This window comes from Balaenoptera borealis, assembly GCF_965194805.1.
Source record: "Balaenoptera borealis genome assembly, chromosome: 5".
Lineage (NCBI taxonomy): Eukaryota > Metazoa > Chordata > Mammalia > Artiodactyla > Balaenopteridae > Balaenoptera > Balaenoptera borealis.
The window spans coordinates 9,591,463-9,617,177 of record NC_138862.1 but is presented as its reverse complement, the minus strand read 5'-3'; the positions used below and the strand labels follow the sequence as shown (position 1 = coordinate 9,617,177).

The 25,715-nt window shown below is 43.6% G+C and overlaps 1 protein-coding gene across 47 annotated transcripts in view; it reads right to left on the bottom strand.

The window, feature by feature from the left end:
* SETD4 (SET domain containing 4) overlaps positions 1-25,715 on the bottom strand; it is a 472,148-nt gene that overhangs the window by 374,894 nt on the left and 71,539 nt on the right. For 40 of the 47 annotated variants that reach the window (XR_014245464.1, XR_014245465.1, XR_014245488.1 and 37 more), the window contains one exon: positions 15,598-15,765. The exons of 5 other annotated variants lie outside the window; for them this stretch is intronic. The gene's annotated coding sequence lies outside the window, so the exon portion shown is untranslated. Of the gene's footprint in view, positions 1-803; positions 5,210-15,597; positions 15,766-20,990; positions 22,837-25,715 lie in introns of those variants that run through there. 2 more of the 47 variants (XR_014245491.1, XR_014245485.1) reach the window with 2 other exon arrangements.

The following is a 25,715-nucleotide window of genomic DNA, read 5'->3' as shown; positions in this document are numbered from 1 at the left end:
AGGAATATGGGATTAACAAACTACTATACATAAAATAGATAAGCAATGAGGATTTACTGTACAGCACAGGGAACTATACCCAATATCTTGTAATAACCTATAATGGAATATAATCTGAAAAAAAAAAAAAAAGAATCACTATGCGGTACACCTGAAACTAACACAATATTGTAAATCAATTATACTTCAATTAAAAAAAAAAGATACTGCAGCAAATTTTTTATTGCTAAGTGTCATTTTGTGATATGAAGAATCACGACTTATTTTATCTGTTTTTTACGTTCAAATCTATCCAAAAATCTTTCAGGACAATATCCCGGTATTTCACATCGAACTTAGGGCATAGTATCCAAAACATGCTTCACTTTTGTATTAAATGAATAATATAATGCAATACAAAGCAATACAGACCAAAATCAGGAGCAAAAACAAAAATGTATTCGATGGCATGCGGGCAGATTTGCCGTGGCTGCAACGTCTCCTGTTACAGCCTACCCAACGTGCTGTCACCATATCATTCTGGTTTTGTGTTCAGTAAACCAGCAGTCACGTGGCATTTGGATGCCGAGACAGGGCAAAGTTTAGAGCATAATCTTTCATTTTCATCTTCCATCCTCATGAGACGTGACGCATATGCAGCTACCTTTGGACTGCTCGACTTCCAAACGTCCACTCCCTCCCTGCATGGACACAGGCCCACAAAGGAACGAAACTGATAGCTCTGAAGCAGAGACAGCCCACACAAAGTTAACCAGCAAGAGGAATATGGAGTGGTTTGGGGTTTTTTTCCCCCAATAAGAATACCCTCTGTCAACATGAATCTTTTAGACGGGATCAGAAAGGGACTCCCTTAAACATCCAAGCAAACAACAGCTTCCCTTGGATCCCAGCCACAGCGCCCTCTGCTGGGTATCGAAGAGGGTCCCCCACAAGCATACTTTGCTTTAGACTCGACTATTTTTCAATTTATTCACTTTCTGGAGTAAAATGAGGAAGAAAATTACGCAGTTAAGACCCATGTAGGAAAAAAGACCTCACACAACAAAGGTATCCACTAAATGCTTGGTGAATGAATGAATGCATGAATGAGTCGATGAACATATCTGAACATGACATGGCACAACAAGCATTTTTTTGAACCTCAGATCCTATGTAACCAGTCAAAGCTTTGGTCAGTTAAACTAAGCAATGTCCTTTTTTTTTTTTTTTAATTATTATTATTTTTTTGTTTGGCTGTGTTGGGTCTTCGTTGATGTGCACGTGCTTTCTCTAGTTGCGGCGAGCAGGGGCTACTCTTCGTTGTGGTGTGCAGGATTCTCATTGCAGTGGCTTCTCTTGTTGCGGAGCACGGGCTCTAGATGCGTGGGCTTAGTAGTTGTGGCACGCAGGCTCAGTAGTTGTGGCACACGGGCTTAGTTGCTCCGTGGTATGTGGGATCTTCCCGGACCAGGACTCGAACCTGTGTCCCCTGCATTGGCAGGCGGATTCTTAACCACTGAGCCACCAGGGAAGTTCCAGCAATGTCTTTTTAATCTCTTTCTAAAATACTATAAACAGTTATCACGCTTATTTTAAAAGTAATAATACTAAAATATGGAAAATAAGAAATGGAAGTTCCCAAAGTCCTATTCCTTAGAGGTTATCTCCCTTAACAGTTTGCTGCATATTCTTCCAGGTTTTTTTCCCATGCATATATAGAATATACATACATATTTTTAATAAATGGGGTTCTAAACTGCATACTATTCTGTAAGTCACTTTTTTTTTTTTTTTTTTTTTTTTTTTTTTTTGCCGCACCACACGGCTTTCAGGATCTTAGTTCACCCACCAGGGATTGAACCCGGGCCATGGCAGTGAAAGCACCAAGTACTAACCACTGGACCCCCAGGGAATTCCCTGTAAGTCATTTTTTAAATCTAAGTCTCTATTACAGACATTTTACATGTCAGAATATATAGTAACTATATCTCACTTCTTTAAATGCTAAATAATATTCCATAAGTCATTTAACTTACCCCCTATAGATGAAGTATAATTGTAAGGTCAAAAATACAGGCACTTTTTAAAAACAGACATTGTCAAATTTGTCTCTAAAAAATTATACCACCATCATCAATACTGAGTACTGTTAGCCTTCTTAATATGTGTAATCTCATGGAGAAAATGCTATTTCATTGTTTTAAGTTGTATTAATTTGATTATCAGTAAGGATAAGCATCTCTTCTGCTTATAAGCTATGTATACTTTTTCTTCTATGAATTGCTTTTTCATAACCATCGTCCATTTTAAATTGGATTGTTAACTGCTTGCTTACGGATTTGTAGGCACTTAAACACTTCTTATATTAACCTTTTTAAATTACATATGGTGAATATTTTTCCCAGCTTGATATGCTTTTGTTTAATTGGGTTATATAGCTTTTAGTTATATAGAAGAGTTTTGTTTCACTGTTATCAAATATGTCATTCTAAACCATTTGACTTCTGGGCCATACGTCATTTTTTTTAAATGCTTTGCTCACTCCAACATAGTGAAAATATTTCCTATGCGCTTACTAGTATTTTAAAGATTTTTCTTAATGTTTAGATCTATAATCATTTCAGATTCACTTTTGTATGTGATATAAGTTAAAGATATAACTTTCTTTTTAAATGTTTTATTTCTTAAGTCTTAGCTTATTTTTTAATTTTACCAAATTACAGCCAGATGTGTAAACATAATGCGTTCAATAATTTATCCTTTCTTCACTGATGTACAACGCCTCCTTTATCATATACCAATTCTCCATACACAGTTGAAGGCTTTACGAGCAAAGACTAAGGTTTTCCGGAGAAGAAGCAATTCTGCCCAAGACTGCAACACGGAAACCCTGGCTGAGTCTCCAGCCTGCCTGGTCTGCCCTGTGGAGTCTGGACTCAAGACAGTAACATCAGCTCTCAGTATCCTGTTCATCTCTTGGTCTGCTCCTGGGCCAGCATCTCACTCTTTTAATTACTGTAACTTTATAGTTCATCTTCACATCCAGAAAAGTAAGACTCTCCTTCATTCTTCTTTTTGAAAAGTTTCTTGACTCTCCTAGAGGATTTGCTTTTCCAGATTAACTTCAGAATCAAATCTGCGATAGTACAATCATATACATTCTGCCTTGGAAGATTCCCTCTCTTCCTGCATCCAAAGTACACTAACTAGGCCTCTTTTGTGTGTTGGCCATCGTATGTAGGGACCACTCTTGCAATGGTTCCAAGCACCAGAGAGCCGCAATCTAAGATGTCATAGACTAATAAATAATACATTTCCACCGCAGTGGGGGAAATAAAGGATGACCTGGATGTCCGAAGAAGGTCACCTAACCCAGATTTCATGTCAGAAAAGTTTCCATAATAGGTGATATCTAAACATTGACATAAATAATCTTAGGAGTTGGACAGGAAAAACAGACAGAGGAGAGTATTTCGGGAAGACAGAAGAGCAGGGCAGTGAGGAAGAGAAGGCACATTGAGCCACAAGACCTGAAATGTCCAATGTGATTGCAACATGGCGGCCATGACCAGGGGCCTAACAAGCTCCATGAAGGCATCTGTGTTCTTTCCCAAGAGCAATGAGCTGCCTTAAAAAGGGTTGGACAGAAGAGAGTAAAGGAAATGAGTCAGAGACATTGAACAGTCATTGAGTGTCCAAGCATCCCCTCTTTTCCCAGTGAAGTATAGCACTGTCACAGGGGGCAGCACCATTGACCAGTTCTGGCCAATGGGCTGTGAGTGGAAGTGATTGACGGCATTTCCATGCCAAAGCATTTAAAAGCTGACCCTCCCACCCTGGTTGCCCCAGCAACCTGGAAGCCACATACAGAGATCTTGGCTTCCCAATATGGAAGTGGCCTGGATCACCAGGTCCCTGAGTGGAGGACAGTGCCCTGAAGACTCGCCTGACCCACACCAGAATTTTCATGAGCGAGAAAGAACTCTTTATTGTGTAAGCCATGGAGTTCTAAGGTTTATTTATTGCTACAGTATTGCTACAGTACAGCCTGGTGCTAACCTGACTAGGAAAGTCTCCAAATACAATCTGATGACAGGGGATCCAGCTTCTCAGAGCTCCCCAACACCACTGAAAGTCCTTGTCTTCAGAAGCTGAGGATACTCCTTCCTCTTTGGGGGAGAAAAGGACTAGTATCAACAAGGCCGTCGCTATGCCTTCCTGGGGGTTTACAAGCTACTCCGTTGATGAACACTTTGGTCTACTGAGCAGGCGTGAGATGCTTCCTGCACAGAGAACGTAAGTGATCTGCAATTTTCCACTCTCTCTCCCCCGCTTCATGGTTCTAGCTTTCTTTCTTATGTCCCCTTGTTCTTTCATCCCTGGCCTTTTTCCTATCTTTCTTCAGCAGTGAGATGGTGCTGGCTGATAACTCAAGGGTGGCCACGTGGCAGCACAGCCACAAGCGACGTCCTAACCTCCAGCCCCGCCGCACCTCCAGGAGGGACGACAGACTCCCTAGCACTGCTGCTGCAGGCACAGCAACCCAAGTTCAAATCCAGCCCAGTCTCTTTCCTCTTTGTACGCAGTTTGAGAGTTTCTTAACTTCTCTGAGATTTCATTTCCTATTCTGCAGAATGAGGATAGTGATACTTACTTGAGAGTCTTATGGGGATTATAGGAAAAGACAAATGTAACGTTCCCAGCACAGTGCCTCGCACAGAATATGAATTTCCTACAAGTCTGTTTCCTTTGCCCGTTCTCCTGAGGGAGAAACCGACCCCTCTCAGATCTCCATGGCTTAATCCTACATCTACCTATGTCGGCCTTTTGATGGGCAAAACTGCATTCTTAGGTCTGTGGAGGATACAAATGATCAGACAATGTAGCTGAGGAGGCAAGACGTACTCATAGGGAAAAGTTAGCAGGTTAATTATTAATTAGATGTGTAAATACCCGAGGGTTTAATATAAGCCATAAGCGCTAAAGAAATCCAGAGAAAGGAGAGACATGCTTAGGCTCCTGGGATTGAGGCTAAGGATTCAGCACAGGGAGGCGGGGATAAAGCAGCAGCTCCTGCTTTCCCGAAGGCCGGGTCTCCCATCACTGGGTCAGCATCCACTCTAGTTCAAGATGGGCTTCAGATTGATAGTTGTCCCAACGATGACAGAGCTGGAGAGAGATTTTCGGACAGGCTCTGTCCACTCACAGCAGATACATCTCTGGGTACTACCTATTGATTCGGGAGGGTATAACAAACAAACTTTCGTGAATGAATGTGCCCACCCTACAAAAGATTTTAGAGGGTCCCCTCTGTGTAAGGTACAAGGGTGGTCACTCCAAAGGCTATACTTGATATCAAAGGCGGGGACCACGCCGGGTACCCTTGCCAAGCCAGAAGCTAACACCAGCACCAAGCACCCAGAGGTTACTTACAGACTGTCATAGGAGGTTCCCAAGGCTCTGCAAACATGCCTACAAATGCCCTCAAACTTCTAAATAGGCGGGGTCAGCTCCTGATTGGGAATGACACCGTCAGCTTATTCAGCTGCACGTGTGTTTTAGCCTGGACGTAGAGTTCCTTTCAAAAATCTCACAAAGGTGGGGATCATTTAGTAAATGTACAGAAATTTCAAATCACTACTGTGTGAACCTGGAACCAACATAGTGTTGTAGGTCAATTATACTTCAATTTTTTTTAAAAAAGAGAGAAAAGAAAGGATGTAATCACAGTATTCTAATAGGTTCTGTCTGCAGTGAACAATATTTACATAATTAGAATATTGCAAACACTAATTTTTGGCATAATTAAGAGTATGATAATTTGGGGGAAAGAATGAGGAAGGAGAGGTAGAGGTATTAACTCCTATGACAGTGATAAATCTAAAAATTGCTTTTTTCTTCTCTTTTTATTGTACCTATACAAGACAGTAAATGTTAACTAAACCTACTGTGGTCATCATTTACAATATATATAAATCAAACCATCACACTGTACACCTTAAACTTATAGAGCAACGTGTGCCAACAGTTTCTCAATAAAACTGGGGGGGGAAAAAAATCTAACAAAGCTCCAGCCACCACTCCCAAAGGAAAACATGAATTTTAGTGTGATCCTATCACATTAAGTATGCAAAAATATGCAAAGTTGCATATCAACATAATATGTCCACTGGCTGAAGACTCTCACATCAAATGGCATATTCAAAGGCCAGCATAAAAGCAAAACAAATGAATAGTGACTAGGTTAAAATGTTCACTTCTGCTTCTTTTCAGAACCCTCTGGGTACATGAAAATGTAAGGGAATAACAAGTTGATTGTTCTTTATAGACTTTAAGGTAAACACAGGCCAACAGTGTGACACAGCTACCAAAAAAACAAATGAGATCTCAGGATGGATAAATTAACAGAAGTATAGTGTCATAAGCAAAGGAGGTGACAGATCTCTGTACGTGAACGATCTGTGGGGTCTACATTGTTACTGGACCACTCCCGCAGGAGGTGAGAGTATTCTCCCTTCGCTCAGAAAGCAGTGAGGACATTCAGGCAGGAGACAATAAGGCAACGGAAACACCAGTGTCATCTTTAAACATTGCAAAGACCTCAGTATGAAGAGGGCTGGATTTTTTTCATATGGTTTCAAAGGGCAACTGAGACCAAAAGGCAAAATTGAGAGGGAGACAATTTTCAGCCAAATGTGAAGGAGACCTTTCCAACAATGAAGGCTGTTCAAAAATTGGAACAGTCTCATGAGGTGGTAGAAGCTTTCCACTGAAGCTTTCCTACAAAGGTGTCTTCCCACTTTTTTGGCTGCATGAAAATTTAGAGGAACATGAGATTCTTCAAGTTTCAAGGCAGGTTTTGTAGAAAGCATCCCTTAGGACAGAGAGTTTAGGTTGGGTGGCCTCAAATGACTGCATAGAAGCTAACCAAAAATTCTTGCTTCCTCAGATGTTATTTTCCCCTATTACAAAGGTTAAGAATTTCCCGGGTCAGATTTTAAAGGGGCATTTAATCGGGTCATTAAAGTTCAGTCCTTTTCCCAGCTGGCAAGTCCTGTGCTCACTGGCCTTTGTGCGGTTCTGCCCTCTCCTCTCCCACCCCAAAGTCACACCCGCACTCTTGCTAAAAGCTGTGGACTCTAAGCCTCATCATTTATAATGCAGAAAGGGACTCATTGATTTTGTTCTGATTAGTCATCATAATGCTTTTCTCTTATATGTACTTAATCACTGTGGTTTCTCCAAGAATGGAAAGCTTTCCTTTCTATGGGAGACTCTAAATAGCTCTCTAAACAGACAGCAGCTGAGCAAACAGTGCAGAGAATTTCGGTGCCCTGTGATGAGAGCCACCGCACCCTCAGCCAAGGCCAAGCAGCTCCTGGCACGGCAGCCAAATTACAAATAGCTGCGGAGTGATGCCTTTTGATCAACGGTGGATGCTTCCATTTCTTAAGAGAATGTTCCATCCAGCTTTGTGGTTAGTCACAAAGCCTGAAAATGATAAATGTACTAGAGAATCAGCCAGTGTTTCCCTTCCAGGACTAGGACCAGACGGAGGCCGGGCAGCACCGCTGCAACAGGAAATGGCCATGCAGCTGGCCCCCTGGCAAGGGGCCGGCATGAAATGCTTCTCCCTGGAGTCCTCATTTCTCCGCAGCCTTCGCTGCGCACCCTGCCTGGCCCGCTCTGCCTGTCTCCGCCCAGTGATCAGGACTTTCATACTTTGCAATCTTAAGCACAGGAAACGCACAAGTCAGCACCCACAAAAGCGCACATCACCTCTTGCTCCTAAGGAGAATTCCCAGCAGCTGTTTAACAGGGTATATGCCCACTCACATTATCTAATTGCTGAGGCAGGATGAGATGGGGTGCAGAAAAAAAAAAAAAAAAGGAATGAATGACTCCTGTGAGATTGCAGACTGTTGAATAATAACCAGTTGGCATTCTTCCCTTAAGTAATGTTCTAGTGTCAGCGGGGGAGATGTAGGTTTGAGAAGTGTTGCAGCCTCCTCGTGTTCTAGGGGAAGAGGGCTGGCCAGGGGCTTTTGCTAAATAGAGAGGCTCCTTGGGGCTGGCGCTGGGAGGAGTATTTCCAGCTCAAAGCACCAGGGGATGCTGCAGCAGAAGGAAGGGATAGAAGAGTACAGTGTCTTCAAGGCCAAGGCCACCTGAGGTCTGACTCTGGGCATGGTCAGCCTCCCAGAGGAGGCCACAATGAACTTGGAGCCTGTCTCCTTGGGGGCAGGACTGCTTGGCTTCTTGCTCTGTGGGAGAAAGTACGAAGCCTTGTCTTTAATTTGCATTTTCTCATTAAGTGGAGTCAAGCCCTTTTACATCTGTGGATATTGTGGTTGCCTTGACTGGGTAGTGTCTTTACATTCCAAATTCCAAATTACCAGCTACAAACACACTTTTATTTATTTGCCATCTGTCTTTACACAACCTGGAACACACTCAAAGGAAGCTGAGCCTCATGCTGTAAAATCATTATTTTTCCCAGGTTGTGCCGAGCTCAGGCTACAGAACCCTGACCGCATTACTAAAGTTGGGTCTACCCGGGCCAGGTCTTACTGCTGAACATTGACCAGAGGCTTTTAAATACAGGACTTGGTGAGGGAAGTTTATAGTAGTACAATCCTACCTCAAGAAACAAGAAAAATCTCAAATAAACAACCTAACCTTACACCTAAAGCAATTAGACAAAGAAAAACAAAAAACTGCCAAAGTTAGCAGAAGGAAAGAAATCATAAAGATCAGGTCAGAAATAAATGAAAAAGAAATGAAGCAAACAATAGCAAAGATCAATAAAGCTAAAAGCTGGTTCTTTGAGATGATAAACAAAATTGATAAACCACTAGCCAGACTCATCAAGAAAAAAAGGGAGAAGACTCAAATCAATAGAATTAGAAATGAAAAAGGAGAAGTAACAACAGACACTGCAGAAATACAAAGGATCATGAGAGATTACTACAAGCAACTATATGCCAAAAAAACAGACAACCTGGAAGAAACAGACAAATTCTTAGAAAAGCACAACCTTCTGAGACTGAACCAGGAAGAAATAGAAAATACGAACAGACCAATCACAAGCACTGAAATTGAAACTGTGAATAAAAATCTTCCAACAAACAAAAGCCCAGGACCAGGTGGCTCCACAGGCAAACTCTACCAAACATTTAGAGAAGAGCTAACACCTATCCTTCTCAAACTCTTCCAAAATATAGCAGAGGGAGGAACACTCCCAAACTCATTCTACGAGGCCACCATCACCCTGACACCAAAACCAGACTAACATGTCACAAAAAAAGAAAACTACAGGCCAATATGACTGCTGAACATAGATGCAAAAATCCTTAATAAAATACTAGCAAACAGAATCCAACAGCACATTAAAAGGATCATTCACCATGATCAAGTGGGGTTTACCTCAGGAATGCAAGGATTCTTCAATATACGCAAATCAATCAATGTGATACACCATATTAACAAATTGAAGGAGAAAAACCATATGATCATCTCAATAGATGCAGAAAAAGCTTTCAACAAAATTCAACAACATTGATGATAAAAACTCTCCAGAAAGTAGGCATAGACGGAACTTACCCCAACATAATAAAGGCCATATATGACAAACCCACAGCCAGCATCATTCTCAGTGGTGAAAACCTGAAAGCATTTCCTCTAAGATCAGGAACAAGACAAGGTTGCCCACTCTCACCACTATTACTCAACATAGTTTTGGAAGTTTTAGCCACAGCAATCAGAGAAGGAAAAGAAATAAAAGGAATCCAAATCAGAAAAGAAAAAGTAAAACTGTCACTGTTTGCAGATGACATGATGCTATATGTAGAGAATCCTAAAGATGCTACCAGAAAACTACTAGAGCTAATCAATGAATCTGGTAAAGTAGCAGGATACAAAATTAATGCACAGAAATCTCCTGCATTCCTACACAATAATGATGAAAACTCTGAAAGAGAAATTAAGGAAACACTCCCATTTACCATTGTAACAAAAAGAATAAAATACCTAGGAATAAACCTACCTAAGGAGACAAAAGAGCTGTATGCAGAAAACTATAAGACACTGATGAAAGAAATTAAAGAGGATACAAACAGACGGAGAGATATACCATGTTCTTGGATTGGAAGAATCAACATTGTGAAAATGACTATACTACCCAAAGCAATCTACAGATTCAATGAAATCCCTATCAAACTACCAATGGCATTTTTCACAGAACTAGAACAAAGAATTTCACAATTTGTATGGAAACACAAAAGACCCCGAAGAGCCAAAGCAATATTGAGAAAGAAAAACAGACCTGGAGGAATCAGGCTCCCGGATTTCAGACTATACTACAAAGCTACAGTAATCAAGACAGTATGGTACTGGCACAAAAACAGAAATATAGAGGAATGGAACAGGATAGAAAGCCCAGAGATAAACCCACGCATATATGGTCACTTTATCTTTGATAAAGGAGGCAAAAATATACAATGGAGAAAAGACAGCCTCTTCAATAAGTGATGCTGGGAAAACTGGACAGCTACATGTAAAGGAATGAAATTAGAACACTTCCTAACACTATACATAAAAATAAACTCAAAATGGATTAAAGACCTAAAGGTAAGGCCAGACACTATAAAACTCTTAGAGGAAAACATAGGAAGAACATTCTTTGACATAAATCACAGCAATATCTTTTTTGATCCACCTCCTAGAGTAATGAAAATAAAAACAAAAATAAACAAATGGGACCTAATGAAACTTCAAAGCTTTTACACAGCAAAGGAAACCATAAACAAGACGAAAAGACAACCCTCAGAATGGGAGAAAATATTTGCAAACGAAGCAACTGACAAAGGATTAATCTCCAAAATATACAAGCAGCTCATGTAGCTCAATATCAAAAAACAAACAACCCAATCCAAAAATGGGCAGAAGACCTAAATAGACATTTCTCCAAAGAAGATATACAGATTGCCAACAAACACATGAAAGGATGCTCAACATCACTAATCATTAGAGAAATGCAAATCAAAACTACAATGAGGTATCACCTCATCCCGGTCAGAATGGCCATCATCAAAAAATCTACAAACAATAAATGCTGGAGAGGGTGTGGAGAAAAGAGAACCCTCTTGCACTGTTGGTGGGAATGTAAATTGATACAGCCACTATGGAGAACAGTATGGAGGTTCCTTAAAAACTAAAAATAGAACTACCATATGACCCAGCAATCCCACTACTGGGCATATACCCTGAGAAAACCATAATTCAAAAAGACTCATGTACCACAATGTTCACTGCAGCACTATTTACAATAAACAGGACATGGAAGCAACCTAAGTATCCATCAATAGATGAATGGATAAAGAAGATGTGGCACATACATACAATGGAATAGTACTCAGCCATAAAAAGAAATGAAATTGAGTTATTTGTAGTGAGGTGGATGGACCTAGAGTCTGTCATACAGAGTAAAGTAAGTCAGAAAGAGAAAAAAAAATACCGTATGCTAACACATATACATGGAATCTAAAGAAAAAATGGGGGGCTTCCCTGGTGGCGCAGTGGTTGAGAATCTGCCTGCCAATGCAGGGGACACGGGTTCGAGCCCTGGTCTGGGAAGATCCCACATGCCACGGAGCAACTGGGCCCATGAGCCACAATTACTGAGCCTGCGCGTCTGGAGCCTGTGCTCCGCAACAAGAGAGGCCGCAATGGTGAGAGGCCCGTGCACCGCGATGAAGAGTGGCCCCCACTTGCCGCAACTAGAGAAAGCCCTCGCACAGAAACGAAGACCCAATACAGCCATAAATAAATAAATAAATAAAATTTTTTTTAAAAATGGTTCTGAAGAACCTAGGGGCAGGACAGGAATAAAGACTAAGATGTAGACAATGGACTTGAGGACACAGGGTAGGGGGGAGAAGGGTAAGCTAGGATGAAGTGAGAGAGTAGCACTGACATATTTACACTACCAAATGTAAAAAAGATGGAGAGTGGGAAGCAGCTGTATAGCACAGGGAGATCAGCTCGGTGCTTTGTGACCACCTAGAGGGGTGGGATAGGAAGGGTGGGAGGGAGGCTCAAGAGGGAGGGGATATGGGGATATATGTATACGTATAGCTGACTCACTTTGTTATACAGCAGAAACTAACACACCATTGTAAAGCAATTATACTCCAATAAGGTGTTAAAAAAGAAAAAGATGTTAATAAAAAAAAAGTCCCCCCAAATAAATAAATACAGGACTTGATGAAAACAGCAGAGCTAGTAAACCCTCCGTGTAAACGGAAAGCTAAATTCTGTGTATATTGATTCCCTTAGGAGGTGACTTAGGCATTAGTGATGTCCACAACTAAGACTCATGTTTAGAAGATACTGATATCAACAAGGGGTGAGGCCCGGAGCAATAAGGAGCTCCCTCCTCTCTCCTTTGAAGAGAGGAAAGGAGTCGGCCTAAGCAAGGGCAGAATCTGGAGACCGGAGGGGGAGGAAGAGCAGGAGGCAGATGGGGGCTTCGTTCGTGGCATAGAAAAGCACATCCCAGCAGAGAGGGCGTCTGCCTTGGGCACAGGTGATGAACATCCTAAGGACACAGATGCTGAAGGCAGCCAAGGAGAAGCAGCAGTCAGTCCTCACAGAGACCCCTTCCCAGCTTCTGTCCACACTCTGCCCTCCTTCCTTCCTCCTCCAGAGCTTCATTGGGAAGCAGCTGCATCGTGGAGAGGTGGTGAAGCTCCTGGAGCCTGTGTTCTGTCTCTGGACACAGCGGGGAGGCCTCTGACTGGGGTCAGGGCAATGCGCCGGCTGCACTGGTTCAGCCCCACCTCTGTGCCAGTCTTCACTTGCTCCACCTGGAGAACAGCCCCATCCTCTGGTCTGGATCTGTCCCCGTGGACCCTGCGCATCCTCTTCTGTGTACCCTGCATCCCAGGACTGACACGGGGCTGTCACTTTCTTCTTCGCAGGGACCTAACTCTTGGTCTCTCCTTACGAGCTGCCCCAAGTCTTCTTTCTGTATCGATTATAGACCTTCATCAATTGTTTTGGCAGAGGTTGGCTTCCGGTAGATTGATAAATGCCCACAGCAACTTTGCTGAAAACCTGAGTAAAACCCAGAGCTCTGGCTCACTCTTCATCCTCTGTCTTCTGTCTGACAACTATATCCTCCACTGCAGTCAGTGCCCTGTGAGTTCTAGGAGAGGAATCACTGGGAAGAGGCGTTTCTCAACGGGGTTCCAAGCTGGAAACGGTTCCCTTCAGCTGGAACCATAAATACCATGACATGTTGGGAAGGAAAAATCAACAATAGCTGGCAATGAGATGTGAAGCGGGAGGGAGGATTCCTGCACGACTCCCAAACTTTGAACTTGGATGACTGGGTAGATGGCAAACGAGGGCAGGAAGACAAAACAGAAGGGGGTGTGAGTGGATATCCATGTGGGATCTCTCCCAAAGGTAACAGCTACCTGGAATACTGTTAATCATCCCCTTGCTTCATCATATATGTGCAGTGATGTGACGGTAAATGTTTAAAAATCAGCTCTCCAAAAATTAAATATGTACGCATATCCTAATAAGTTTGTTATAAATTGTTTGATACAAAGGATGTATAACATACAGATTACAAATAATAAAATACATAATATCCTTATTATAAAGCTCTAACATTCAATTGATTCTCAGAGAATATTTTTGATTTTTGCCAAACTTTCATAATTGCAACCAACCTATGGTTGCAACAGATGAACCAATGTAGTTTCAGTATGAAGGTTGGTTGATATTTTCATTTACATTAACAAGTAAGAAGAAAGCAAAATGACAAAGACGCATGGTAGAAAATCACTTTTTTATCAATTATGTGAGCAACTTCTTTGTTGAATCGGATAATAGTTCTCAAATACTGGAAGGCTATTTCCTCAATTTCTGTGCTATTCACAATGTAACAGCCACAGACATGACAAACATTTAAGTTTAATCTGTTAATCATTATTAACATTTAGTCCGTCATTTTGTTATATCCAGACAATCAAGAAAGCAATCACGGGCTTCCCTGGTGGCGCAGTGGTTGAGAATCTGCCTGCCAATGCAGGGGACACGGGTTCAAGCCCTGGTCTGGGAGGATCCCACATGCCGCAGAGAAACTGGGCCCGTGAGCCACAATTACTGAGCCTGTGCGTCTGGAGCCTGTGCTCCGCAACAAGAGAGGCCGCGATAGTGAGAGGCCCGCGCACCGCGATGAAGAGTGGGCCCCGCTCGCCACAACTGGAGAAAGCCCTCGCACAGAAACGAAGACCCAACACAGCCAAAAATAAATAAATAAATAAACAAAAATAATATGACTAATACTCTTATTTAAAAAAAAGAAAAAGAAAGAAAGCAATCACGCCCTGATTTATAGCACTGGCCAATTTCTTTCATATAAATAGTGGCCCATTTCAAGCTACCAAGGTGATGTCACTGAACACTGAATTGGAAAGAGATCATGGTAGCATGCCAGTTTATAGGATTTTTACCATACAGATGCAATAGATATAATAACCTCAAAAGCATAGATAATAGTAAAATAAGTAAGATAATTAGGAGGTGATGAGTTAGAGTATTTATTACCATTCTCTTTGCTGTAATTATTTTATTGTAAGCTTATATAATTTAATCTTTAATAACAGCTGTGTTTAACAACTGCCTTGCTAAATTCCTGAAAATTTAACTATTGGATCTCGCAAGTCAGTTCAAGCCGGCTCTGGCATACCATTGCGTGAATGGCCCAACGATATGTTGTTTAATTTTGTGCTTTATAAAAATGGTACCATGTTGAGATTCTCTGGCGATCCAGTGGTTAGGACTCCGCACTCTCACTGCCGAGGGCCCAGGTTCAACCCCTGGTTGGGGAATTAAGATCCCACAAGCTGCATGGTGCAGCCAAAAAAAAAAAAAAAATGGTACCATGTTGTAGGTAATCTTCTGGGAGTTGCTCTGTCACTCACCATCATGTTACTCTTGCCTAGGGACACTCAGCACTATCCTGTCCCCTTGTTCTCAGCTCTGTCACAGGAAGTAGAATCCTGAGGACCACAACCCCCAGAATCTCTTGCCAACGGGGTTTCTGTTCTATGACCAACGACAGGTGGACGGTGGTACAAGGTGGATTTCACTCTGCCTCGGGCAGCGATGGTGTCTGTGGTAGCCATAGTGGCTTCCTGCAATGTTCTCGTTTCCGAGGAGCACCCCCATCTCTGGATTTCGCCCCCTCCCATCCCTTCCAACGATTTTGTAGGACCTGATTTCCTGTACTAAACCCTTCCGACTGGAAATATATAGAATGGTTTCTGGGCTTAGGATTAAAAGACTGGGATTTATCCATGTTGATGCATGTAACCTAGGACCATGTTTTCCACTGTGGTATAATAGGCCACGCTGTGACGGTATCACATAGGATTCTCCAATAGTTAGGCTGCATTTTATATCCTGCCTGCCCACCTTTGATACTTTCAGTACAGCCAGTGTGCCCAGAGGATACTACCACGGGCAAAAAGAGATCACGCCCTGGTGTTGACCCCCGCGGTTCTCAGGCTCACTCACTGGACTCAACATTCCTGCCCTTACCTCCTTCTCCATCTCCTTCTGTAGGTGAGCTACTGGATCCTGCTTTCCAGTCCGTCAACCTTGGCCAAACATGCTCTCATGTACCGAAGGAGGGTCTACTGGTGATAAAGAAGTCTGGTTCCTGTGGGCCAGTACAGGCTCCCAGCTACAGCATGGGAAAAAAATCACCTAAGAAAAATGTAGCTTGGGTTAGCACACGCAAGCTTTTATATGTGGAATGGACAAACAACAAGGTCCTACTGTATAGCACAAGGAACTATATTCAATAACCTATGATAAACCATAATGGAAAAGAATATTAAAAAAAAGAATGTATATATATGTATAACTGAATCACTCTGCTGTATAGCAGAAATTAACACAACATTGTAAACCAAATATACTTCAATTAAAAAATACTGAAAAAAAAATAGCCTATCTGCTCATAGTAAATTACCTTGAGACATAAGTTGACAATAGCATGACATAATTGGCAACAGCCCGCCCAGATTCACTAGTTAATCAAACCCAGCCAGGACTTTTCCAGAGTGCCCTCCCTGTTCCCATACAACCTGTGCTGAGCTGCTCAGGAGATAAGTTAACTTATTTCTGGGAAGAAGAGAGAAATATTCTCTCCCCTTGCCTATGGGTTGAAACCCTATTCACCCTTCAAAACCCAGTTCAGATATCTCCTCCTCCGTGAAGCCTTCTCAAACGCTGCCCATCTGAAATACCCTGCTCTGTATCCTCTGCACCTTGTGTATAATTCTTTACACCCTTGAGGGATGGGATAATGTCTTCCCCCCAGACAAAAAACGGGCTTGCTTATCACTTACTATAAGAACAGTGGATTCCCCAAGCTCAGCATTCCTCGGCTATGATACAAACCCACTGCACACCTAACATACCCCTGGACCCCTCATATTGCCCCTGTGGGGCTTGGAGGACAAGGGGAACCCAGGCCATCATGATACTCATTCAGTTTGCTCTGCCATGAATAATGAAGTCCCTTGTCTCTGACCCAGGACTCTGTCTTCTGCCAGCATCCAGTGAACCAGTAAGAGGCTAACTCATTAGCTTGTGAGTAAAATCCCAGATCCAAGACTGAGTCTGTGTCTTATCATCCTTGGGGCTCCAGAGTCTACTACAGGCCTGATTAGTACAATATATGTCTGGAATTTCATCAAGTTGAAAGGACTAGATCAAATACCGGGAACTTTTCTTCTACTGAGTACCAGTGAGCCTGGAGTCTCTCAACCTGGGCACTATTGATATTTGGGGCCGGATCATTCTTTGCTGGGTGGAGGGTGGGAGGCGCTGCAGAATGTGCACTACAGGATGTTTAGTAGAATCCCTAGTCTCTACCCACTCTCCAACTGTGGCAGCCAAAACTGTCTCCGGACATTGCCAGCTGTGCCCTGAGAAGGCAATACCACTCCCCTTTCTCCACCAACGAGAACCACTAGTGCAGCCTACCCAAAGGGTGAGGGTGAGAGTGGGAATAGCAAGCAAAGGGGCCATCGCTAAGTTATAATGTAGCATAGTCTAAGGTTTTAATGCACCGGACAGAGATATAAAATATTACACAGAGATATAAAATATTGTAGTGCCTTTTCACAGCTAACAGTAGACACAACTGTGTGAGCACCACGGGTGCCCTGGGGGCATCAGCTAGATCACCTCATTCACACCCTCCAGCATTTCACTCTGTAGGAACCTGAGGCATGGGTGGGGTAAGCGGCTCACCCCAAGTGGAATAGTTTGGACTTGAACCCAGAGCTGAGGGTTTCCAACACTCTTGTTCTTAATTCTTAGCCTCGTTATAATCCCACAAAGAAAGGGGGTAAGACAGACTGGGGCTTAGAAATAAGGAGATGGGAAATCAAAGTTGACCTTAAGAAAAAAAAAAAAAAAAAATCAAAATTACACGTCAACACCAGTCTCTTAAGGGTTAAAAATACATAACCCTGTAGGTATTTTAAGTGGGCAAATAAGGGCCAGAATCTGTATTAACACGTACTTTAATTCCCACATAAAATGTTTAAGTACAAGCCCTCATGAGCTGCTCTCTTTTCTGCATCCAGAACAGAAAGGAGCAAAGTGCCAAAAGCTGTTTTGACGCAGCAAACGCCCCGGTGAACTTCAGTGGAGCACCTCTGCCATCTGGTGGCGAGTTGAAGAACTGTCCTTAAAACACGCAAAGCCACTTGGTACTCTGCGATGCGTGTTTGAATGAGTGCCCACCTCGTTCCCAACTGAGTCAGGTAAGAATTGATGCTCCAAACTGGCTACAGGTTGATACCAGATTTTGGTAATCTGGAGAGCAGAAAAATTACTGATTACCTATGGGATTACAAAGCTTGAGTAACTCCTAAGGAAAAACACTATTTTGACTTTATTTTAAACTTTCCCTGAGAAGCTAACATTCTCCTCATCCTTAATTCTCAGAAATGTTTTCAACGCACTATAGCGTTGTGTTTTGGAGGCAGAGAAAGACAGCAAGAAAGAAGGAGGGGGAAAGAGAAGAAATGAAAGAAAGGGGACATCACTGCCATATTTGGTGCCGAAAACCACAATTCTATTAAAAACATGCATATTAGTCAAAGATTTTTCAACATCTAAGTCAGTTTCTCTCAGGAATCCTAAAAACATCATTAATGTTTTTATTAAGAAATTAATGATGACTTCTTAGCTAAAATAATAAATTTACTTAAAAGTGGAATTAATGCCCAATACTAAGATACATCTACATAACTCATGTTGATAAAAATAATTTCCTCCCATTATGTTATGTTTCAAATAGAATTGTCTCATGTCTTCATTCCTCAAATCTTTAAACTGTTCTCTTCCTCTACTCAGTAATATCATAGAAAAATCTATAATACATTTTCGTTAATCTAATGAGCATTTTCTTGAGCATCTACTATGTACCAGGCATTGGGATACAGCAGTGAATGAGACATATCCTTACCCCATGGGGCTCACAATCTAACACGGAGAAAGGCGATCCACAGGCTCTATGTAACGTGTTAAGCACCATCTCATTTAATTTTCACAACTCTATGTGGTGGGCCTTATTATCCCCATTTTACATATGAGGAAACTGAGGCTCAGGGAGGTTAAGTGGTTTGTCCAAGGACTCAGAAGACTAAGTGGCAGAAGCAGGATTCAAAATCAGATACCACTTCTCCAAAGCCCAGCTCTTAACACCTGTACAATCCAGCTACACGTTTTCAACAGCGAAGCAGGCAGCGTGCACTGAGAGCTGATATGTTCAGGGCACGATGCCAGGCCCTGTGGGGTATAGAGGAGGTGCCTCCAAGAGTTAGAACAGCATCTGCCTGCAAAGATTAGTACATGAGGCTTCCAGGCCCAAGAGCACACCTCTCCACTCACCAGCACTCATTAAAAATAACGAAGGATCCCAAACTCCACTCTAACATTCTGGGGGAAAAAAATCATTCTTAAAATTATAATTTAAAATGTATAATATAAGTGAAGTTCAACAAAAAGATTCCCATTAAGAGGATCATCAACAGATCCAGCAATTTCCCCACAGAGGGAAGAAAAGTCAGGTTTTGGGCAACGGATATCGTGGGGGGCTTCCCCTCCCCCACCCCACGAATTTAAAGTCATGATGAAGGACAAGGGCTGGAATTTTCAGGTGGCCAAATACAGCACCTGAAGTGGAGATCTTGCTTCTGTACCAACAGTGCATTTTGAAAGGCTCCGTGATGTAGAATGTAAAAGGAGGAGTGAGAAATTACAAAAGACACTTCACTTGAACAGACGGAAATTCAGCACTTCTGGATATCACGTGCCTCTTGGGCAGGTATCCTATGTCTAGGTTGCATCTCACAAAGACCCGAAGTTGACCTCGGAAGCGAAGCCCCGCTGCCTACACCGCTGTTAAAGCCCATTCCCCCCGGCCATTTCTGGCAAACCTCTGATTTCCACTTCTTGTCTGAAACACACTGTTTGCTTGACCAAAGCCAAAAGACCTGAGAACCTCCCAGGGCAAATGTTGATCTAAAGAAAATGTCCTCAGTGATCTGTGGTATTTATCTAGGTATTATTTCCGCCACCTGCGCTGAGTTTACCAAGCAGGTGGGGAGAGCTGCTGTCTCCTGTACGTTCCACTTGAGTTGCCTGGATACCATGTGTTGTGTTCAACAGGGAACATACATGTAATTGTTCCTCTCTTCACTTAAACCATAAGGATTCCAAATTAGATCATATCGCTGAACCACAAGAAGGAACCCTGTGCACATGAACTCTGTGTGGCTGGCCGGAGCTGCCCTCTGAAACCAGAGGCAGCAAGCTTTGTAATCGAGAAGCTGTTTCAGGGTCTCGCCAAACCAACCAACATTCAAGAATCCCTCCTCTTGGCAGGCGTCAGTTTCGGTGTGATCACTCCTAACTGCTGGTGAGATTAAGGAATGGGTCTCTGAGGTCTGATTCCCTTTCTGAAGCCAAACTGCTAACGCACATTAAAAACACCCTCATAAACTGTCATTTGTGGGCAGAACCATCAGTGCCCATTCCAAGACATACTTGGCTTCCACAGACTGGAAAAAAAAGAAGAAATCGGAAAAAAATAAGCCCAGAAAAGGACGCAATTATAATAAATGTAATAAATGTAATACAAGGAGTAAACTTCAAAGTTGCAGCTACCGTAGAACCTTTGGCAAATCTTAAAATAAGATTATGAAACTTCATGGAAACGTTTTAAGGTATCTTTTCACGAAATCAACTTTTATTCTTTTGGTTCTATTTTCAACTCATAGCACTTATCACAACTGTGATTCATGAATTATGCACATAATTTTTTTATTTGATGTCAGACTCCCCGGTTATTCTGTAACTCCCTCAGTGGAGGACCCAAGACTGATTTGTTTACATTCCCTATGCCCCATATATGGATGGGCACATAGTAGGGGCTCAAAAAAATATCGATGCTATCTTTGCAAGAGCACTGCAATTTCATCATCTTGATGTGTCACCTAGCTGTTTCAAAAGCACTCTGCATCATTTCATAGTTTTGTTATTATAGTTAAGCAAGATGTTGCAGGGGTAAAGGGTACATGGTACCTCCCTGTATAATTTTTTTTTTTTTGCAACTTCCTGTGAATCTGTGATTATTCAAAGTCTTGGATTTCACCTAAATAGTGGAATTTCCATTTCGATCTCTCACACGCCTGATGTCACAGTGCTCTTGGCTTCCTGGATTTCACCAGTGTTTTCTGGGTTTCCCCAACTCTACTTGCAACAATCGGACATCCTGAGCAGCCGAGTGATAGCTAGAAGCTCATCTTTTTTTCCCTCCAACCCTTGACAGAGCACATCCCTCTGTACAACAGCTACCCCTCTGAGACAGCCAGCCAAAATGCCAAGTCTGATGCCAATTTTCATACCATTTATCCTTCTCTGTCTTCTCCACACAGAGACCACCAAAAAGTTATCCCATGGCAGTAATTTTCAAGAAGAACCAGCTGGAATACCAAGGCTCAGGGAGAGATGTTATGTTGCTAAGCCAATCACTCCCTCAAGATTGTTAGTTGGCAATAAAATCCAGAACGTGTGTGTCCGGATTCCAAGTCGGTGAACCACGCACTCCTAACTCTTCTTTTGCCGCGTCCGTGGCAGCCTTGTGTTACACAAAGAATCAGGCCACCACCGAGCTGCCAAGAGCCTTGGAAAACTGTACAAAGTGCATTAAAATCAACAGAAAGGCTTCCCATGTCCCAGTACTTGGATAACTTCTCACCCCTGCAAGCTCCCCCAAAAGCCACTGGCTGAAGCCTGACACACTGGCTTGAACCGCACAATCAGATTCAAACTTTTAAACAAAGCACTGTGCAGACATTCACTTCCCCGTGAGCCTGGGAACACAGCCCAGCCCCGCTGGACGTGAGGACAGACCCCGTATCTAGGGGCAGAGCCGAGTCAGGAGTGCAGACCACTCTCAGAAGTTGAGTATATACCAGCAGCCTCCACCAGCCCCGAGCTGAGCCCACTCCGGTTCTTCAGCCTCCTAATTAGTGACCTTCTCCGGGAGAAAACAAACATTCCTGCCTTTAACATTCACATCCACCTCCGTGAGTCACAAGGCAGAGGCTGTCTGGCTTTCCAACACCTTCACAGGCTCAGAGCATCGTCCTCTATCGACCCTTGTAAAAGCAGATGGTAACAGCAGAGGTTCAAGGAGAAACAGCTTTGAAAGCTACTCCAGCAGTGAGACCGGGCTACCAGGAAAGACAAAAAGAAGTGAAAGCCAGTTTCCATTGCCTCCTGGACCAAAGTGGGAGAAGAGGGAGAGAGGGCCAGGGGGAGGAGAGAGAAATGATCTTCATTTTTAAAATGCTTGAATAAGGTAGCGTGATCAAGACTGATATTCTCACTGCCAGGCAGTAAGTCCAGAGAAAGACAAATGCCCCATCCTCTCACGGATTTTTTTTTTAGCAGAAAAGAAATGTCCATTGGTATAGCATTTTTAAATCAATAAAGTACTTTCACATAGAGAAACTCGCAAACTCTCAGCAGCCTTGAGCTGTTATACCCACTTTGCAGATGAGGAATCTGAGACTCATAACAACACAGAGTAAGTGGAGAACCAGGATAACAGTGGGAGGGTCAGCAGTCAGTAGGGAGATGAAAGAAGCAGGTGAGAACTGCCTTGCTACCCTTTGGGGGAAAAAGAGAATAAAACATAGTCCCCAGATCAGGGGGCGGGGAATTCATCTCCACCTTTGTGGTGGGCCTACGACTCCAGAAAGGACTTCAGAGAGTTAGTTTATTCTTATTCTGACAATTCAAAAAGAAGAGTCCCTAAGCTGATAATTTCTCATCTCAGAGGCGATTCATAGAACATTGTCTCCAAAAAGAAATCCACTGAGAAATGTGAGATGAGAGAGTTATAAACAAAGGGCCCCAGCTGCTACTTGAATCGGTTACATGCCTCAAATGGGACAGGAGCTTAGGCCAAAATATTAAAGGGCTTTACAGGGGGGCAGCTCACCTTGAAGTGACTCTGGAATACGACCTGGTCATGGATGGAGACGCAGAAGCTCAAGCCAGGGCCTCGATGACAACAGGAGGTCAAGTCCACGACTCAAACCTCTGACCTCAGATAATGAAAGGCAGGTGGGCCACACCCTCTGGTGCTGATGGAGAAGCCCCTCTGCTCCAGGTTTCATACAGCACCCACTTTCTAAACACAGAGACACGCACCTCTGATTTCCACGTGCAAACAGATGTGGCCTTGGGGGATGGAGAAGTAGGGAGGAGAGAGGAAACGGTGCTGCAGGAGACACTGGGCCCTGAGTGCTGACCTATGCTCTGCCCCTCAGAGTCCTGTCCTAACATCTCACCCTAACCCTAACCCTAACCTGACAGAGCGGGGATGCAAGGCCAAGCTTGGCCGGTGCCCCTTGAATATATAAAAGTAAAGCTTGGTTCCATGACCTTGGGGAAATGAGTTTTCTGTCAAGCTCAGCCTACAACTGCCTTTAGGAAACCTTTGACAAGGGTTTCCTTTGCCACGTCCGGCTGTGCTCTCTGCAGCCGTACCGGTGTCTCCACAAGCCTTCGAGGAGGTGGGTACCTGCTCATTTCAAATGTACTGAATCCCGTTGACCTGTCCCAGGCTGGGCCACTTGGACTGCATTTCCCCCTTCTGGTAGAGAATTTGGGGGCACGCTGCCCTGGGCAGACGCTGAGAGCAAAGAGTGCACTCCCCAAGTGTAAGCACCCAACTCCACCTGGAGGCTGGGAGAAGGGATGGAGCAGCACCACTGCAGAAGGCCCAGCCCCCCCGCCTGGCCCCAGGGGGACCCCATGGAGCGGCGACCACCGAGCGGCCCCCCTACTGCTCTGGGACAGAGAAATAAACGTCTGTGTCGTTGAAGGCGCTCAAAACACACACAAACAGGATGGAGGGAAGGGGCGGCCCAGGATAGAACTTTCTTTTGATGAGACTTTGGATTCTATGTCATGTTTTAATCCACAAGAAACTTGGTCTCACTTCATGCCCTGTGAAATAACAGAGCCTCCCTCCATTTTCCCAGCCTACTCTTCTGAAGTTTTATTTCAGATTTCTCTTTTCATTCTAAAAGTTATAAGGAGGACTTCCCCGGCGGTCCAGTGGTTAGGACTCTGTGCTTCCACTGCTGTGGCCCAGGTTCCATCCCTGGTCGGGGGACTAAGATCCCGCCTGCCGTGTGGCATGGCCATGAGTAAATAAATATATAAATAAATAAAATTTTTAAAATAAAAAGTTACAACAAATTAGGCCCATTGTGCTGTCCTTTCATTTATTTTTTTAATTGTGGTAAAATACACATAACATAAAATTGACCACCTCCACCATTTTTAAGTGTGCGATGCAGTGGCATTCAGTATATTCACATTGCCGTACAACCATCACCACCATCCATCTCCGGAACTTCTTCATCACCTCACACAGAAACCCTGTTCCCATTAAACAATAACTCCCCACCCCACCCCCAGGCCCTGGCAACAACCATTCTGCTTTCTGTCTCTATGGATTTGATTCCTCCAGATATACCTCATGTTAAGTGGAATCATACAGTATTTGCCCTTTTATGGCTGACTTCCTTCACTCAGCATGATGAAAAGTAACCTTGTGGTTCATCCATGTTGTGGCAGGGGTCAGGATTTCCTTCCTTTTTAAGGCTGGATAATATTCTGTTGTATGGATATACCACACTTTGCTTATCCAGTCATCCGTCCATGGATGTTTGGACTGCTTCCACCTTTTGGTGGTTGTGAACAATGCTGCTATAAACATGGGCCTACAAAGTCTGTTGGAGTTTGCTGCCCTTCCTTACAGCCGCCCAAACTGAGATAATTAGAAATGAACAGGGCATCACAGAAGACTGTCGGTTTACTATTGCGATGTCACTGCCCAAGCCCATCTGAAGCCTGGGCCCAGGGGTCTGTCTCAGCAGCTTCCAAGGCCCCAGTTCCTTTTCAGTGCCCCCCACACACGTGACAACCAACCCCACAGGCCCAGCCATCGAAAAACACAGACCCCCAACCTGCACACAACCCAACCCTCACACACACCCAGCCCTCACACACACCCAACCCTCACACACACCCAACCCTCACACACACCCAGCCCTCTCACGGCCCTGACACAGCAGCGGCCCTGTTGTCTCCGGGGACGTCCTGGAGCAGCCTCCCACCTGCACTCCAGCACTGCAGCACTTCCCAGCCTCAGGGCAGCATCTCCGGGGCCCCAGCACTTCCAACCCTGTCCCCAGCCCTCTCTAAACGGAGTACTTTTGAAAACCAAACGCACCCTGCCTCTGTTGCGTGGACAAGGGCAGCTCCAGGTCTCCTGGACACAAAGCCCTGCTCTCCCCTCGGACATCAGAAGTAGAGAAAATATACCCCAGTAAATCATCCTGCACCATGAAGGGTTCTGTGTCCTCTCTGACTCTGGCCTCTTTGGTTCTATTTTTATTATATTAGTTCACTTTGCCTCCAAAGGGAGGAATCGATTAGAAAAACACATTTTAAATACCCTCATAAGATTCTCCCGCTGTCCTTGGGATATAGATGCTACAGGAAGAATATGGAGAGAACTTTTTTAAGGAAGGAAAATGTGTCTAGAAGCTATTCTGTGGGTTGGATAGAAACAGGCTGTGCAAGTCTCATTCACAACCATAGCCGCAGTGAAGACAGCTGGTATATAGTTGGTGCTCAATAAATAACTGCTGGATGAGTAAATGAATGAATGTTGGAAGTCAATGGAAGGGTGAAGGGAGAGAATGGGTACCCCCTTACGCATCCGCCTTCACCTTCAATCAGCCAGGGCAAAGTGCTGCTCAGGATGGGGAGCTGCAGGGAAAACAGGGATCAGTCCGATGGCTCTTGGCTCCTGGCTCGTCACAAGAGCATGGGCCAAGGTGAAATTCACAGGCAGGGGGCTCCACGTGCACCTGCCCGGCTCACGGACCGTACCCAGCCTTCCTCTACGCGGCGGCCATGTGAAATGTAAGGACAAGTGCCATGAGAATCACACAGATTAGTCAGGAAGAGCAGTGAGTCTTCCTGGATCCTCTTGACAGTGGGATGGACACCTGCGGTGACAAGAACAGGAGGGGGCGGCA